The 19,477-nt window shown below is 38.5% G+C and overlaps 1 long non-coding RNA gene across 2 annotated transcripts in view; it reads right to left on the minus strand.

Moving 5' to 3' along the window:
• Positions 1-19,477, minus strand: part of LOC101751662 — a 33,370-nt gene that overhangs the window by 12,870 nt on the left and 1,023 nt on the right. Inside the window, exon 3 of one of the 2 annotated variants that reach the window (XR_006938680.1) lies at positions 10,617-10,865. The exons of the other annotated variant lie outside the window; for it this stretch is intronic. This is a non-coding gene — a long non-coding RNA (uncharacterized LOC101751662). The remainder of the gene's footprint in view (positions 1-10,616; positions 10,866-19,477) is intronic. 2 annotated transcript variants of the gene reach the window in all.

Consider the following 19,477-nt stretch of genomic DNA (forward strand, 5'->3'; position numbering starts at 1 on the left):
CAAAACACTATTTTTCCACATTGTCACCATCATTTCATATACATTTTCACCAGTAATGAAAACAGCCCGCATGCCACACTCATAAAAGTTTGCATGGCTAGCCAGTGGCTTCTTTCATGTCACTGTCACCGCTGCTGAAACACACCACATATCACTTCACTGTGCTACAGCCACTATTTTGTCGCCATCAATGTTCATAAATCATCAGTGAATGTTACAGGGTACAATCTTTTCTATGTGGAGGAATTCAGCGAAACACCTTTGCTTCATATGTATTTTCAAGTCAGACACCAAATTATTAGACTGCCCTCAGCTGCCATCTCTCACATGGCATCAAAATGTAATGGAATATTAGTAGGAAGTTCCAGCCTCCACTGTCATACCACCAACGTTGTCCTCTGACATCTCAGGCCAACACAATAAAATAAGAGGTATTCCTTTTGGAGCCCTTGTAAATAGAGTGAATTGTAAGATGTTTCAGCATCCAGACGTTCTGGGGGGATGTTTAAAGAGATGAATCCCACTTGAATGTAAGGACTCTGGAACAGTATTATATCACTACTAGAACAAAATCAATTTTGTTTAATTTGTCTGAGGATGAAAGGAAAGATGTAGCATTATGCAAATGGCTGTTGTGGCTTAACTTGGCTAAATACTGCAGGGCCATTCACTTACTCTCCTCCACCCCAGAGTGAAATGAGGGAGAAAATTGAAAAGTGAAAGAACTTCCAAGTTGAGATAAGGACAGTTTCATAGGAGGGAAAGAAAAGGGAAAGGGAAAAGGAAAGGGAAAAGGGAAAAGGGAAAAGGGAAAAGGGAAAAGGGAAAAGGGAAAAGGGAAAAGGGAAAAGGGAAAAGGGAAAAGGGAAAAGGGAAAGGAACATGAACATGAACAGGAAAACAATAACACAAAGAATAAGACAAGCAAATCACGCACAAAGTAATTGCTCACCATCATTTGACTGATGCCCAGCCAGTTCCCAAGCATCAATGGCCTCCCTGTCAGTTTCATTGTTCCACATGACATTTTATGGTATGGAATATCCCTTTCACCAGTTTAGATCAGTTATCCTTGCTGTGTTCACTCCTAGCTTCTTGTGAGCCTCCAGGCTCTGTGATAGCAGGATCATAATGAAAGCTGAGAAGTCCTTGACTCAGTGTAAACACTACTCCTCAATAACTCAGTGTGTTATTAGCATTAGTTCTCACTCTAAATTCAAAACACAACACCCTACCAGCTATTAGGAAGAAAATTAACTCTATCCCAGACAAAACAAGGCCAACAGCAAGTGCAGAGACTAAATTAAAATAAGTTGCATCAGGAAAACACAATGGAAGGAAATGAGATATGCTTTTTGCCCTAAGAATACTACTGAAAACGAATCTGATTTCACAAGGTACAAAGAGAGTACCCTCAATATAGAGGAGACATCAGAGTGCCAGGGAACACCTTCTAATATGCTATTAGAATATAGCTAGTGCTAAGTGGCTATTTTGGTACAAATTAAGCACCCTTCCAACACAAAACTTGTCAGCAGCAATGACCATAAACTGATACAAAAGGGAGGAGAGCAACAAGGTGGGTTATTTTCAGCTCAGATGATTTCCCGATTAATGACACTCAGTACTTCCTTCTTTCCATTACTTGTCCAGACTATCTCATGATATGTACATTTGCTTTCCAAAAACACTTTTAGGAAAGGAATTCCAAAGCATTTCTTCTTTTATTTGGCTTCATTTTCCTTCCCACCAGCTTAATTATTTGTTTCCCTTTTCTGATTGGAAGATGGAAATGTAGAAGGTGAGACACCATAAAATTAAATGTGTCTCTTCTGCTCTCCTTTTTTCATCAACTTGTGAATTGAATGTTGCTATAGAAAGAGTACATGTTAAATATGGTGCTGAAAATTTGCACAGCACTGTTATTTCTCTTATAAAAAGGGAAAGCGCAGTGTCAGATTTGTACCCAGTTGTACAAGCATCATATGTCCCTACGACTCTCACAGCATGGCTATAAACCTAAATCTTGGTACATTTACAGCACCAGCTAACTAAATGGCAGCCTAGAGTGGCCAGTACTTCTCACCAATGCAACCAGTAAACAGTAATATGGAAAGAGGTGTCAGATGATCATCTTCAACATTTTTCCTGTGACAGTCTGAAATTATTTTATGAATCAGTACCATTTTAAACTTAAAAGGTAGGAAGAATTTACCTGAGTCTGGAAGATAATGCTATTTGCTCAGAATAAATAAGGCAAGCAGAGAATGGAGACATGATATTCACGATTATCACCATCATCATTACTATTATTATACCATCCCACCCATAACTCAATCTGAAATTGTCCTTGATAAAGCGGCAATAGCCTGAAGGATAAACAACAGTACAAGTAATTACCACCAGGGAAAGAAGGAACTCAACAGACAGAGCCTCATGATTTGCCATCAAGGTTGTCTTGTTTTCAGATGACCTCCCGTTTTCTGAATTCTCTGTGGTAAAGGTTATTTGCAAATGTTTAGTAAGTATAGCTTCTTAACATTCTCTCTGTGCCTTGTCATTGTAACATGAAACAAATAAATAAACCTTTGATCTGATTGGTTTATTTCATCTTTTTCCAGATTTCATGGTGATATCACAAAACCTTGACACTACTCTTGAACTCTTCACCTTTGAATCTGATGTACTGTATTTCATATGTATCCTTGGGATTCATGTCCTCTAGTTAAACTCCAGCATACAAGGAAGGTAAATGGTATGACTCTTTTCAGCTAAGAAGCCATTCTGAAGACAAATCTTCATGGTTTCTATCTTTCTTTATACACACTAACATTTTTGTAGTTCATTCCAATTACAGTATTCACAGTTCTATCGGTATGATCACACTCTACACAATGCCCTATCTGATGTTTTGCAAAAACTCAGTACAATTACAAGTATTTGGTAACAGTTAAAATTAATTTATTAAAAATGTAAGCAACATTGCTGTGAATCACAGTTGACATGGTACCAAAAAAAAAAAAAAAACAAAAAAAACAAAAAAAAACAGGTGAGTGAATCTGAAAGACGCTCTATGATAAAGCAGAAGTGCATACCAGAGAGAGGACAAGGGTGACCCTAACAGAGAAGGAGGAAAAAGCTTTTTGGGTAGAAAACTTCAGACAGAATCAGCAGAAGAATTCAGCAAATAGTATCTCTAAAACAAAATAAATAAAGAATGGAAATGTCAAAAAAAGAAAAAAGCTGTTTGTAATCACAGAATCATAGAATAACCTGAGTTATAACTTGAGTTGGAAGGGACTCACATGGATAACTGAGTCCAGCTCCTCACTCCACACAGGACTACTCAGAAATCCAAACCCTATATCTGAGAGCCTGGGGCTGTGACCACTGCCCTGGGGAACCTGTTCCAGGTCCCAACCACTTTCTGGTGAATAACCTTTTCCTAATACCCACCTGACCCTCCTCTGGCACCATGACATTCCCTTGGGTTCTGTCAGTGTCACCAGAGAGCAGAGATCAGTGCTGTCTTTCTACTCCTTTCGTGAGGAGCTGCAGACCACCATGAGGACTCCCCTCAGCCTCCTCTTCTCTGGGATGAACAAACCTATGGACATAAACTGTTCCTCTCACACCTTGCCCTCCAGACTCTATGCCATCTTATAGCCTTTCTTTGGATGCTCTTTAATAGTTTAATGTCCTTATATTGCGGCACTCAAACCTACAATCAGTGCTTGAGGTAAAGCCATACAGCACAAAGAAAAGCAGGACAGTCCCACCCCTTGCCCAACTGGCAATGCTGGGCCTGATGCACTCTGCGATATGGTTGCCCCTTTTGGCTGCCAGGGTATGTTGCTGACTCAAGTTCAACTAGCCATCAATAAGTCATGTTTAAAACATCAGTGAATATTTTCTTTACTTATTTCCCATTTCCATTGCTTTCATCCTGCTTTTTGTGTTGTTCATGTAGGAGCAATCCCAGAAATGTACAGACTGGGAAAAGAATTGATGAAGAGAAGCCCTGTAGAAAAGGACTTGGGGATTCTGGAGGAAGAAATGTTGCACATGAGCCAGCTGTGTGCTCTTGCAGTCTGGAAGGCTAACTGCATCCTGGGTGACATCAAAAGTGAGGTATCCAACAGTCAGAAGGAGGGAATTTTCCCCCTCTGCCCTCATGAGGCCACATCTGGAGTAATGCATGCAGACCTGGGGCCCCCAGCACAAGAAAAATGTGGAGCTGTTGGAGTGGGTCCAGAGGAGAACATGAAGATGATCGGAGGAATGGAGTACCTCTCTAATGAAGAAAGACAGAGGAACTGGGGCTGCTCAGCCCAGAGAAGAAAATATCTGGGGGAAAGCTGTGTAAGGCCTTCCAGTGCATAAAGGGAGCTTATAAAATAGATGGAGACCAAGTTTTTACACAGGTTGATAGTGATAAGACAAGGGGGAATAGTTCTAATCTAAAAGAAGAGAGAATTATGTTGGATGTTAAGAGGACATTCTTTACTCAGAGAGTGGTGGGGCACTGGCACAGGCTGCCCAGAGAAGCCGTGGATGCCCCATTACTGAAGGCTTTTAAGAACAGATTGGATGGGGCCCTAAGCAGCCTGACATAGAGGGTAGCAGCCTTGTTCAGTGCAGGGGGGTTGGAACTGGATGATTTTAAGGTTCATTCCAACCGAAGCCATTCTATGATTTTATGATATGATTATATGATAATTGCTAATAACGTAAATAAAAATGGGGAGAAATAAAAACTACAGAATTCTACATCTTAGATGTACTGCATGAATAATTGCATCCACTGGACATCATTCAAAAAGTTCAGTGTTTATAATTACCTATATTTCCATCATAAAGTTCCACTGTACAATTTCCTTTCTCAGACATGAACTGAGTGTTTTGTTTGCGCTACATCATTTGCACATTGATCAAGGATTATAAGACTCTATTAAATCTCAAAGAGTTTTAGATAATACAGAAGGAGTTTATTTTTCTAGGCATGATTTGCATTATAACTATTTGCAGCTTTTCCTAGTCTGAGAGAATTTTATTTGTGAGGAAAAGAAAGAAACACACTTATCTTTAATATATGATCATTAAATAAACATCTTTAATGCAGAAGATTTGTTACATTAAGGAGTATTAAAAATATATCAGTCTACTCCTTTATTTTAAAAGGCTATATACAAGTGGAAAAGTAGAGTGATACTAATGTAGAAAGGTATAAATAATAAGCAAAACTTCTCACTCTTTCCAAATAAAAACTCCATTATTTTATTTGTTATCCTGCGCTTTCTCTCTAAAAGATAGGTTGATTCTGATTCCTAGTTTATTTTGAGCGAGATTTTTTTTAAATTGTCTTCTGTAGGCACACAACTCCAGCTAGCTTTCCATGAGATCAGAGTGCCAACTTGTCTTGTCAACTCTACTTCTTCAGAGAGCCCCAAAACTCCAATTTGTCCTATGATGTTCACACTGCTAATGAAGGGAGAAAATACAACTGAGCTTCTCCAATTGCTAGTATCAACCAGATGCATGGAACAGATTTGTTAGCAAATGAATATGCGGTTCACTGAGAAATGTAGAACTTGGCTTTGGGGCCAACAATGCTTAAATTTTGAAGGAAAAATAAAGAATAAGAAAACGAACCGTAATAAGATTATGAGCTAAGTGGGTGATGGATGATGGAGATTTAGGACTATTAATTTGAAACAAATACTCATTAACAGTGCTCTCAAATGACTTTACGCCAAACCCCGCTCTAATTATTCTTGACCAGTTTCTCATCACAATTAGAAATAGGAAAACAATAGCCATCTAGAATGATTTGTTATGTCAGCAAAAGCAGGCGGAGAGGGACTTCTGTATAAAATTTTCCCAAAAAGTATCAAGAATCCAAGGCAGTCATACAAAGAAACAACCTCAGAAAAGAAAGTACCAATTTAAGTAGTCTCAAAGTGGAAGGACGGACAAGATCAGTCTAAGTTCCCCAGACTAGATCCACATAGGTCACATCAAAAGTAATGCTTCCCATTTATTTACATGGAAAGTACAACAGGTATAAAGAGCTCAATAACACTATTTGATAGAGCAAGATCTCAGCTACAAAATTCTGTTTTTCACCACCATTAGCAATGTGTTTCTCTAGCAGTGATCAAGAGCCTTCACATTGCACTCACAATAATCTGCACCAGTGGATGTGAGAGCAATAAAGTGGTGGATGGTGTGTTTCAGCAGAAGCAACAGTAGTCAGCTCTGCTGGTTTGGTCTCCATTCACATTTAGCAAGCATTGATGAAGGTCAGTGGGTGCAATTTTTTCCACATTAAGGAATTCAGTGACATACCTTTGCTTCATATGCACTTCCATGTCAGACATCATTTTATTAGACTTCCCCTCTGCTGCCATCCGTCTTATGGCAATACAATGTAATAGAATAACTGTGGGAAGTTCCAGCCTCTACTGCCATACCATCAATATCCACCTCTGACATCGTGGGCCAACATAATAAAATACGAAGCATTATTTTTGGAGCAGCCCTCTTAAAGCAGATTAGTATGTATTGCTCAAAAACGAAAAAAAATATATATATATGCACTCCTAAGACTCTTGATCACTGTCAACTGACCATCTGTACTACACCAACATTTGCTGAAATTATGTTAAAAAGCCCTGCCCTAGATCCAATGTTGAGAAATTTCTGAACAGGCAGTGTTCATCTGTGTTCAAAGGAATGTGTTAATGGTCAAATGGTTTTCTGATGCTTACATAATGTACTGGTTCTATTAAAAAAAATCTTCAGGAAAAAAAAATGAAATCAGGTGAGCTGCATGAAATCTTTTGTATATAGCGCTCACAACTTTGGTAAACTAAAAAAAAAAGTAAGTTTTAGTTTGTATCCTGTTCCTGTGTAAAATTCATTTTCATGCAGTTGCTCTCTTCTCACCAGTTTTGTTCCATGGAAGCCATGGGCTCTACTGGTATTAATCGAGTGATACTGGATTATCCAGACTGATAAACGGCTCTATAAATCTCAGATGCTCTCCTGAAATGGCTGCCAACAGGTGGTAAACTGCTACTAATCATGGCAAACAATTTTGCAACAGAGGCATCAAGATGCTACAGATACTGATGGCGCAAAATGAATGTACTTCTGAAGTTCCTGGGACCACACACTAGGTTCATTCAGGCCATGAGGCAGCCATCAGATGGCAACAATTTTGTCACCACTAGTACAGAACATAATGGAATACATGTCCTGGAGCTGAAAAGCTCCATATCTCATTAACTATCCCCTGAGTCATGCTTGTCACCACTAGCTTTAAGTTTTAATTTCCTTGTTTCCATTTGTTGTCAAGGCTATTTGACTGTATCTCTTTTGTGTTTAATCAGTAGTACCAATGCATTTGATGAGATTATGTTGCTAACCTGGTGCTCCAGGAAGTCACAAACACAGAACTGTTTATATAGGAACAAATTAAGTACAGCTCTTTACTTTGAGATAGAAAAATAACTAGTCCTGTGAAACATAACATCTTTAGCAAAAGCGCTTTGTAGAGCTAGATTATCAAATGTAACAGTTCAGTGGTTCAATTCATACCTGACAGGCTTCAAAGAATATATATGCAAATTGATCTCCCAGCTGCAAGGGTAATTAACATGGCCTGCTGCAGGGGGCTGTTCTTCCACCCATTCTGTTTCATTATTATTTTAGTGACTTTACATTTTTCTCAACCCACTGTCTTTTGGTATGGAAATAAATTTAACTTCCTGCTTTATGCAAACTTCATTACACTACAATCAGCAGGGAATCTAGCCTGTTGGAAGTGCTAATTTTTGAAAACTAATATTGCCTGACATAGACCTTAGCACTGTACAAGCACTGTTGTTGTTGTTATTATGTGTATTTTCCTGAGTTTGCCCCAAACAGTTTGTATAATATTTTAAGGTACACGATATTATTCTTTTTATTCTCTCATGTTTAAACCAGTTGAACAGTATTGAAACAGATCTAGCAAAGGACCAGAAAAGAAAAAGAATCTTGGAACGTGTTGTTTAATCCATTATTCACTAGGGTATTCAACTCATGCTTACATTCAAACCAGTGGACTTATTTTAACAAAGCAGGAAGGGTACAGCCCTAAGTTTATAGCATTTCAGGCAGTACCAGATCCATCGACAGCATGGTCATGAACTGTGGTTCTGTTTTCACAGAGAGATATGCCACGTGTAATACATACTCTAAAATGTACCCCATATAGTTATGAGAGAATACCAAGACTATTTTCCCATTATATAGTAAGAGAACAACGTACAGGGAAGCAATCATATTACACATGCCTGGGAAAGTTATTGACATAAAAAGATTAACGCGTTTGGATACCTTTCATAACCAGAAACTTCTGTAAGATGCCATTTCTACAAATTATAAAGCAAAATCACATGTTAAATTATTTTAAGCAAATATTTACAAAAAGACATAAAGTAACAGTTATATCTATAATTCATAAGTGGCTCAACTTTCCTTTACAGAGGGTCACGGAAGTCAATCGATTTAGTACAGGGATAAATTTAATCCAGACCACTGTATGTTTCCATGTTACATGCTATACATTTTTATATCAAAGTTAGCTATTGTTGGGTTTGGGGGTTTTTTTGGACAAAAGCATTTACAAGCCGCAAACAAAATGTAATACAGCATAGGTCAGGCTGAGTGGGACTCTTAGGGCTCTGATGTAGCTGTAGGTGTCCCTGTTCATTGCAGGAGAGTTGGATAAGATGGCCTTTTAGGGTCCCATCCGACTCAAATGATTCTATGATTGCATGATTCTGTATATATATGAAAGTGTACGTGTATATGACCACACATGTGAAATAATGTTGGGAAAATGAGTGTGTGAGTTTTTTGTTAATAATTCAGGCAATTTCCTCATCAAATCGGTGTCAACTACAAATACAGAAAAAAAATCCAGTCTGTATGTAACTAGGCTTAGGCTGGGGCCTTGGAGGGTCAAGTCATGCCCTGTGTTTATCCTCGTCTGATGTCAGAGTGCAAAACAACTGAAGGAAATCTTCCATTGCCTACACACTACTGCATATATAGTACTTAACAGAGGTTAATTGAATATATGCTAAAATGACATTGGTGGGAGTGGGAACAAAATCTGTACTGTGCAGGTGGATAAGGACAGTCCTGACCCTAGATATCATCTCTACATCACACCAGAAATTAAGTAAATGGGTCATGAGAGAGAAAAAGGTAAATATGCAAGAGACAAGGGGAGAAATAGAGAGAGAGAGGACAAGAACTTTGAACCAATTTTATATTTATGAAGATATATTGTTTTCAGCAATAACAGATGGGAATTTTCAGTTGTGCCTTATAGAATTAGGTGTCTATTTCCCTTTGAGTTTTATTGCTGGTTGAGAGTTTATCTTTCTTAAACTCCATAGAATAAACCAACCTGCATTTTGGTCTGCAAAGGAGACTTCATAAATCACATGTTGCCTGTATGGCAAATTGCACATTTATGAGGCAGTTTCTGGCCGATTAGCTGATGTGCATCACCACATCTTCAAATTCAAGTGATTTGGACATGGCCCATAATGAATAAGACATTCCAGCAACAGAACACTGATTTTGCATTATTATAAACCAGAGGTTGACAGCAGAATACCGATTTTGCATTATTATAAACTGGGGACTGAAAGTTACTGCTCTCTGGAAAGTATTCAAAAATAATTTGTTGGCAGTTTCAGCTGAAAAGCCAAGGACTGGAGAAGCAGGGAGGCTAAACATGTCTTTTTAAGAGAAAGCCTCTCAGGACAATGCTGAGAAATATTTCCATGTCTGTACAGGGGCTGAGTAAAACTTGTTGTCCATGCATCATGAAAGAATAAGGGTTGAATCTACAATGTGGACAAACTTCCATGTTCCACATCCTACAGAATTCATCCTTTAAAATAATTATAAAGAAAACAGCAGACCTGTAACATGAGTCCAGAATACTGACAGGATAAGAAAACAGTCACAAGTAGGGACTGATTTTTCACCTCTTTCCAGTTTAGCTGTAGAACTGAAAAGGCTGAAGTGGCCAACAAAAATCCTGCTTCTGTAATTTTCCACTGTCTCTGCAAAACAGCTCTTTAAATGCTTGACCTTGAATGCAAAAATAATCTGTCCTTTATCAGTCATGTCTTTTCATGGCCGGGCTAATGGCATCAAATTTACATCCTGCTTTATTGTGGAGCTTCTTGTGATAATGAATTCAACCAAATAGCAAGTACCTGTGCTCCAGAAATGCACTTCTCTTCATTGTATCAAAGGTTAGTGTGGATGCCTTTTGTCTTTCGCTTGGCATTTGACTCTGACCTACAGGCATCAACCACCACCATACATCTGCTCTGGATCACATTCCCCTTCCTCCCACTCAGGACACTTGCTGGAATGCACTCATTAGTCTTTTGAAAACTAAAGACCCCAAGCCACACTTCTGTAATAACAAGCATTTCTTCTTTGTCACCCTGCATGTCTTTTTAATCATCTTGTCTTTCAACTATTATTCTATCTTACTGAAACTAATAAGATATCTCATGTGAAAAAATAATACCCACCTGATTAAGAGCTGGCAGTGCCAAATATTTAGTATATACAGCTGTAGATTCAGCTTAGTACAGAGACCCCTTCATACTGCACAATGTCTCATGTTGGTTCAGGTGTTGGATGATGGCAAGATTGGGATATGTGGTAGAGGAAGCCTTCTTTTGAAAGGCTGCATAGCAGGCAGTGAAGCGGGACATGGCACATACATCCTGCGAGGAGTTTAAAGAAGGTCCACTGAGAGACAGCCGAGTCTCTAACTCCTATTAAGAGATACAAGTCATTACAGACAATCTCAGCAATACCAGATCAAAACCTAGCTAATAGCAAGAATCTAGCTAAACTACAGGTATCACTCCCACATGACTTGCACCAGCCTTGCTCTCTGTATCCTCCAAAAGAAGAGCCCATATGTCAAAGATTCTAGCCAGAATGAACATTTGCTACCATACTGCACCCTGTATTGTGCAGCCCAAAACTACACAGCAGTTTAGTATATGTGATATTATGTTTTCAAATCCAAGTTTAAAACTGCCTCCCAGTTCTGTCTATGTTTTCCTTCTCACATCAGACACATTACACTGCCCACTGATAGCATGCAAGTTTTCCTAGCTGAAGAAAGTCACCTTCACAATCTTTGATACTACAAAACCCACATCAAGACACTGTACGGTTTGGACATGGGACCAGATTCTGCTCTCCCTCTATAGAGAGAGCTTCAGCATTAACTTTCACTCAGTAGTTTGACCCCTTTCTCCCTGCAGTGGTTTGTCCTTCTGAGTATGCTCTATCAGCTCTATTTTATTTGATACAAATCTTCACTTCTTATGTGAAGGGGAAGATGCTGGCTTATGCAGTCTTTAACAAATACTATTTAGAAAAAAGTGGTTAATGAAAAACAAATATAGAGCAGGGTAAGATCACAACATATACAGATATCTGCCTTGCTGCCTGCTTAGCATGTAGGAGCAGGAGATAGACACATAGAAGTAAACATTTAACTGAGAGGATGTAAATCTCCTTTGCCCTTCTCACCCATCCTGTTTATAAATTCACACGGGACTATGTTTTCTGGGCAGAGGCAGCAGGTGTATGCTTGAGTGGCTGGCACCTGCTGGGCCTGTTTCTGATTCCTTTGGAGCATGTCCTGAGACAAGCTGCAGCAAGAGGAAAATTTGAAAATGAATACAATAATGTGGATAAATGACAGTTCTTCACAGATCAGATAATGTATAGCTAAATTATGATGCACTCAGTTAAAAATGCAAGTACAAGAAGCTTACACTCCTGGCCATTTCCACTTAATTCAACGCATTGATTATATAGCCTAGAATAAATACATTTATATGATGATAACTAACTCAAGGATCTGCAGGACTCCTGATACAACATTCTGCTGAATTAGAGAAAGTATGGAGCTGTAGGAAAAAAAAGTCCACTGCCCCCTCTACATCCCCACAAGCAGTAGTTCAAATTAAAATGACCCAACAAACTTGAGGCTTCTGTGATTCTTTTGTCTCTTTTCAATAGACCTTCCAAGCACCATGCAGGGTGCACTGTCTCTCTGTTGAATGATAAGTGTGCAAAATTGATGGCAGGTGTCCTGTTCCACATCTGCAGCATTCTTTTTGTCAAGCTATGAAGGCAGGAGGAACAAATGTCCTTGACATCTATGAGGGGCCATCTGACTGCAGACCTGAAGATAAACTTCTGATTATATGCCCTCCAGCTCATGCTGGATCAGTGTCAGCAGCAAGAGCAGCAAGCTGTGCTGTGTTTGATGTGTAGAAAGGAGACAAATTTATTGGAGAAATTGCAAGTTATTAAAGGGAAGAAAAAAAAAAGGATGTACTTTGCTCTCTTATTCTGATTCATAGTCTTAGGAGCTGGTAAAGATATCAAGATGATAGAATCATATCCTAATTGTGCTTTTGAACTGACTGCTGGAGTGAATTCTTCCAAAGTAAGGAGGCTATAGCCAGAGTTCTCCCAACTAATACGATCAAAATCATTTGACTGTGTGTCAACCATTAAACTACATGTCTCTTTCTACGAAGGCTTCTGGTAGAGAAAAATGAATCTCCTCAGGAGGATTGAAATGTTATTCTGCCTTCTCCCTGTCCCCATTTGTTGGCCTCCTCTTCAAGAAGCAAGTTATTTCTCTCTCATTGATGTCAAGTTTATATGCAGATATTCAACTTCTTCTCATTGGCAGTTTCCAGCTATTGAATATCAGTTTTCCACTGAGTCATTCCACAGCTTGAATGTAAAAATTCTTAGCATCAGATTGTTCCGGCTCAACTCCCAGAATCCACACAATCAAGCATAACACAGCCACTCACTCACTCACTCCCCTTCTCACTGGGATGGAGGGTAGAATAAGAAAGTTAAAAGTGAGAAACATAATGGGCTGAAATAAGAACAGTTTAATAGATAAAGCAAAGCTGTGTATGCAAGCAAAGCAAAACAAGAATTTCATTCACTACTTCTTAGCAGCAGGAAATCATTCAGCTATTTCCAGGAAAACAGGGCTTCCTGAATGTAATAGTTCCTTGGGAAGGCAGATGACATCACTTCGAATCTTCATCTTTGATCCTTGTCTCCCACCAGCTTTTACTGCTGAGCATGATATCACATGGTAGGGAGTATTCCCTTGGTCAACCAAAGTCAGCTTTCCTATCTTGTCCCCTCTCAGCTTCTAAATCAACTCCAGTCTTCTCACAGTCAGGACAGTATGAGAATCAGGAAAGATCTTATTGCTGCGTAACAACTAAATAGCAACAACTAATATCACAGAATCACAGAATCACAGAATCACAAGACTGTAGGGGCTGGAAGGGTCCTTTAGAGATCATCGAGCCCAGCTCCCCTGCAGAGCAGGCCCCATACAGCAGGCAAATATGTTAGTGTGTTATCACCACTATTTACATCACAATTCCAAAATACAGTACCATGCATGCCTCAAATTAGCTCTGTTCCAGCCAAAACTAGGACAACCACCCAGCACCTCAACCCTTACAGATTAGTCTGTCTGCCAGGTGCCTTAAAATAACACTATCAAGCTGTCAAGTGGAAAAAAAAAACCCAAAAACCTAAGCATTTGATGTGCCCACACAATCACTCTATTAATTTTGTGTAAATTAAAAAGGAACAGCTGTCTAACTCAGAAATGTGTTGGGCATTTAATTAGTTTCATTAATTAGAGGAACCTTCCCCTAGAAAGCAATGCAGAATGATGCTTCTGAATCAGAATGGTCTGAACATGGGACAAAGTGCCATGGAAACCTACAGCTGATCTGGTCGCTGAGTATTTCATGCAGGTACCTCATAAACTCTTGCAGCAATGGAAAGATGCTACTGGTCTTGCCCACCAGTTCAATACCAACAAAGGAGCCAAGCAGGGATTTCACAGATAATGGTGTCACCCACAGGGGGGGGGTTGGTAATTCTACATAGAGCTGCACAGCTTCAAAAGTCTGTGACAACCCCTCACCTGAATGTTTGCAAAGGCTGGTATAAGAAATGAGAGGCAGCATTAAAAATGCTATAGCCTTTCAGCACATACTCACATTTGCTGGGAGTAATATGTGGGGCAGTTTGCGGTTAACATCAGTATGATGTCTGCAGGTTCAAAAACTTGGCAGTGCTCTCACCCTTTCCCAATGAAGGTCCTTTTCACAAAAATGGCTCATACTGACATTTTGCACAGTCAGACTTACTTTCTTTTTGACCCATATTTCTCTTTCTCACACGAAGTTTCCTATCTTAACACCACATCTGTTTGTCTCTGTTTGCTCACTTAGAGAAACCTAGGATCAATAGCTTAAGCACAGTGCTCTTGCCAAAACCCAGTTCCAGGTGACTTATAGCTGTATGAACAAATTCAGAAAAGCTGAGATAGGTTAACAGCCTCTCTGGCAACACCTCACTTCCCAAATAAATGACCTTTAATTTGCTGCTGACTCTTATATTTTTTTACTGTTTCAGACAAACTGAGACATGTTACTTTAGATGGTACAAATACTAGTTTTGGTAAGTTTTCTGTTTTTGACTGGGGCAAATGAATTCAGATGGCAGATCAAGGAGTAGGCTCTTCAGAAAGAGGAAAGGTCTAAATGTAATAATTTCTTGATACAACACACTGGATTAGGTTGTGTAGATACGTGAAGTTATCACTGATAGTTTTGGTGAGAAAAATAAAAAATTCATATAAGCAAAATTCTACCCACTCTTGGAAACATATACTTTACCTAATTGCTTTAACAGTAGATAAGTGTTTATAGATTTAAGCATATTTTTAGAAATGCCTGTTTGAGTGGCAATATTATGAGAAATGAAAACCAAAACAATTATTATACACATCTGTGTTTTCTATATAAGTCAACTGTTCAGTTCTCTTCTGTCTTTTTTGTGTATGTGTGTGTTTTTAATTTTCACTGTATATACATGCATATTTACATATTTAAAGATAATTGAATGTTCTGGTTAATACTGAAGGTCCTTTTCTCTGCTTGAAGAGGAAAATTTATAGACTTTTTTGTCTCAAGATTTTCATTAAAATAATGGGAAGGGTGAAAATAGAAAACTATTTTTTCCCAACATTTCCTGCAAGGTATAAGTAACTTTTTCAACATTACTTATATAGAACTTATATTTATTATGTTTTTTTAAAAATTGCAGATTTTTAAAAGAATTGTAGAATTCACAGGGAATAATTAATGGCTTCTGTCATGGCTAAATTTTGTCATCTATCTCTATTATTTAGCAGAAACATGAGGTGCTGAGCTTAATGCTAAGTATTCTTTGGGTTTCAAAAACAGATATTTTTTCCACAATTCCTTTAAATATATACATATTATATATACATATGAAGTTGTGCCTTACCATGTCCTTCCAGACTCATGGTGGAGTACAGTAGATTCTTCCCACATTTAATCTACCCCTATAGATTCTGTGCTGTGAGGATCTTCTATACATCTCTGAGGTTCTTGTCCTAGAAAGTGGTATCTGCCTCTAAACAGAAGCATATTGTGCATGGGTACAGAGCCTAGACCCTAAGACTCAAAATCTTGATTTAACTAGGAAATTTATATCTATACTTAGAAACAGCACCAACTTACCACGGAGACCCAACAGCTATGTGCATAAATCATATCTGACAATATAATGGACTAATAGGTGAAAGAGGAGGGAGAGTTTCAGGATCTGCAGTTTAACCAATACCAATTCCTAGTAGTGTTTATCAGTTAACCAAAAGAGGGGGCTAGCTCATTCTTTTCTCATGTTTTTCAAAAACATGTTTATATTTCCTGACAATACTCCTTGGGTTCTTGGAATATCCCTGATGGAAAATGAGGTAGACTCCTCTCCTGAGTCACCTTTATTACTAGCAAATTGACTCACAGTGAGGCTTCTTGCTTTCAATTTTGTTGGCAACATTTCCATCTGCATGGTTATACTTCATATTAAAAGGCACCCAAATAGCCACAGTACCTTGTAAGTCTGGCAAGAAAAGAAGACGTGTTAGTGTGTTCTCAGCTACAGGAATATACATTGAACTGTTCTTTTCCTATAGCCCAGCAGAGATTTAAGAAAGGAAAAATTGTTACACAAGTTACAATTTTAAGTATCTTTGACTTATTGCTGTGATTATACTAATTGCTTGTCTTCCTAGTGAGAGGTTTCAGGAAGCTGTTTTGAAGTAATCAAGCTGAGATGTGGCCTTCTACTTATAAGAGGTCTAGAAATCTTACTTTCCCTAAAAGAGTATCTAGTTGAATATCTAAAACATATCAGTTAGTTTCTCTTTCCTCCCTCAGAATCTCACCCAAGAGTTTATGATTCAGTTCTTTCTCATTGTCTGTGAACTTCAGATGATGCAGCTAGAGAGTGCCTCAGACAGCTATTGTTCTTCAATTTGCTCTAGCCTCTGAATTCACAGCAAAACCTCAGTAGCTCTATATTAACTGCTGCCTTATGAATATACATACATATTACCCAACATGTAGGCAGCTTAAATACAAAAATAATAATTGATCAAATTAACATGAAAGGGTTTATCCTAGGTACCAAATCAGTTTAGTGTCATGATAAATACTTATAGTACCTTTGAAAGAAAGTAAATAACATCTGCCACGCAGTTGTAGCAACACAGAAACTCTACACTTCACCTAATTGAGTAGGTGTAATTTAGATCAAGAACATTTTGATCCATGCTGATTGCAATAAGGACCACTGAACATTTTTTCTCTATACAGACCTTTTAAGTTAAAAAGAAGGCCAAAAGTCAATGTATTTGCCTAAGACAAATGAGGACAGAGTCAAGCATTTAAATCAGGATTTAAATCAGTATTTCTAAATAATCTATTGAGAGTTTTTGTGTGATGAAGGCAGGGTAACAGTATCCAGAGACACAAGGTCTTTTTGTTGAGAAGAGGTTAAATTTCACCATAGATCACTGGCGGGGTTTTACTGTTGTTGATGTTCTTCTGCTTTTTTTCTAGTTTATGACTACAGTTTCTTGGTAAAACTGGGCACGTATTCTTAATAAGTTGTTCCAGGAATGCCAAAATGACTTGATAGCAAAGGTTATATTTTGCTCAACACTATCAACCAAAGAAAAAGAAAATGGAAATTCTAAGTGAACTGTTCTGACATTTCTGAAACATTTCATTTACAGTCACATGCAATAAACAAAGAAAATAAAGAGCTAAATCCACACCGGTACTAAAGGAAACAGCAAAAGTGACATTTTTTCACAGTAGACTTGCTACTAGAGGTTTTATGGAGACTGAACAAAACTGAGGTTAAAATCCCTCCTCAGCACAAGGGGATTTGTATTTCATCTCCCAAGGAAATGTCTTGCCCGCTGACTGTTCTATAAGTTATCCTGAGGTAGAATAGATGTATGAAAGATAGGATGTTTCTTTGGGCTATATTCACCTTGCAAATGGATATGAATATGACTTTATAGAAATGTTCTTAAATACAGATTATGCTAACAACTGATTTAAGTACTTATCCTTTAAATACCTTTGTTACCTGAAAGCTGCTATTCCTGGATGTAGTTTCATCTCAATTAATAAGTCTCACAGAGAGTATAGAATAGAATCATACGATCATAGAATCACCACAGTTGGGAAAGACTTCCAAGATCATCCAGTCCAACCATCCACTTACCACCAATATTGCCCCACTAAGCCATGCCCCTTAGTACAATCTATAAATGCTTCTTGAAGACCTTCTGGGATGGTGACACAATCACCTCTCTGGGCAGCCCATTCCAGTACCTAACCACTTCCTCAGAGAAGTTGTTTCCTAGTATCCAGCCTGAATCCCCCCAGGTGCAACTTGAGATCTTGCCCTCTTGTCTTACTGCTAGTTACATGGGAGAAGAGGCTGACACCAACCTTGCCACAACCTCCCTTCAGGTAGTTGTAGAGAGTGATAAACTATCCTGTGAGCCTCTTCTTGTCCAGACTAAACAATCCCAGTTCCTTAAGCCACTTGTCATAAGACCTGTGCTCCAGGCACGTCACTAGCTTTGTTGTCCTTCTCTGGACACACTCAAGGGTCTCAATGTGTCCTTCTTATAGTAAGGGGCCCAAAACTAAACATAGTATTTAACCAGTGCTGAATACAGAGGGATGATCAGTTCTCTGCTCCTGCTGACAACAGTAGTTCTGGTACAAGCCAGGATGTCACTGTACACCTGGGCACACTGCTAACTCATGTTCAGCTGAGGATCAACCAAACCCCCAGGACCCTTTCAGTATTTATAATAACTATACTGTTTATACATATGTTTGAACTGTACAGAGGAAGAAAACATATCCCAGACTAGCATGTGTGTACAGACACTTTCCTGACAAATTAGACGTCATTCAAAACACTTTTGGAAAAAGGATCTCAACTGGAATCTCCTACATAGCATATAAATTCTCCAAGACTGAACTTTTCAGAGATTGATGACAATGTAACACCTATTTTGAGATAGTTTGCATCCACAGACATCTGAAGCTGAGACACAAGAAAAAAGAGTTTAAGAAAATAGAACTGACCATGGGAAACTGGAAGGTTTAGGGAGTTCTGTATAGGTTGTTCCAAAAGGAATGCCTTCTATTTATTTCTGTGGAAACTATAGCATGTACAAATAGTACAATAATACTAGTTGAAAGTGCAAACTCTCAGCTACAAAACACTATTTGTCAACATTGTCACCACTGTTAGCTATATATATTCACCAGCAATGAACAAAAGGCTGTATGCCACACTGGTAAAAATCTGTGTGGATGTATGGAACGTGGCTTGTCTTTCATGTCGCTGATGCCATAACTGAAGTACACCATCATCCACATCACTGTGCTAGCATCCATTGTTTAATCACCATAAAGCAATGGTAAATGGGTGCATTCTTTTTCTGTGTGGCGGAATTCAATGACACACCGTTGCTTCATCTGCACTTCCACGAAAGACACCATTTTTCAGACTGTCCCTCTTCTGCTATCTGTCACATGGCAACAAAATGTAATGGAATATTGTTGAGAAGGTTTGCCTTCTACTGTCATACCACCAACATCCTCCTCTGATGTCATGGGCCAACATAATAAAATAGGAGGCATTATTTTTGGAGCAGCCTTTGTATTTAAATGTTTTATTAGAGATACTTATAGGAGTTAGAGGTCAGACACAAAAGATTGCTCTTGAAATGGGGTTTGAAGGCAATCAGGAGGTCAATGAAACAAACAGCAGGGTATCTGTTACAGAAACTGAGATTCAGAGGAGGACTAGGAGAAAAAGGTTCAGAATTAAAAGCCCTCATCTCCCTCTATACATCATTGCAAATCAATACAAACCCAACAATTCACAGAACAAG

The sequence above is a fragment of the Gallus gallus genome, chromosome 3 (assembly GCF_016699485.2).
Source record: "Gallus gallus isolate bGalGal1 chromosome 3, bGalGal1.mat.broiler.GRCg7b, whole genome shotgun sequence".
Classification (NCBI taxonomy): domain Eukaryota; kingdom Metazoa; phylum Chordata; class Aves; order Galliformes; family Phasianidae; genus Gallus; species Gallus gallus.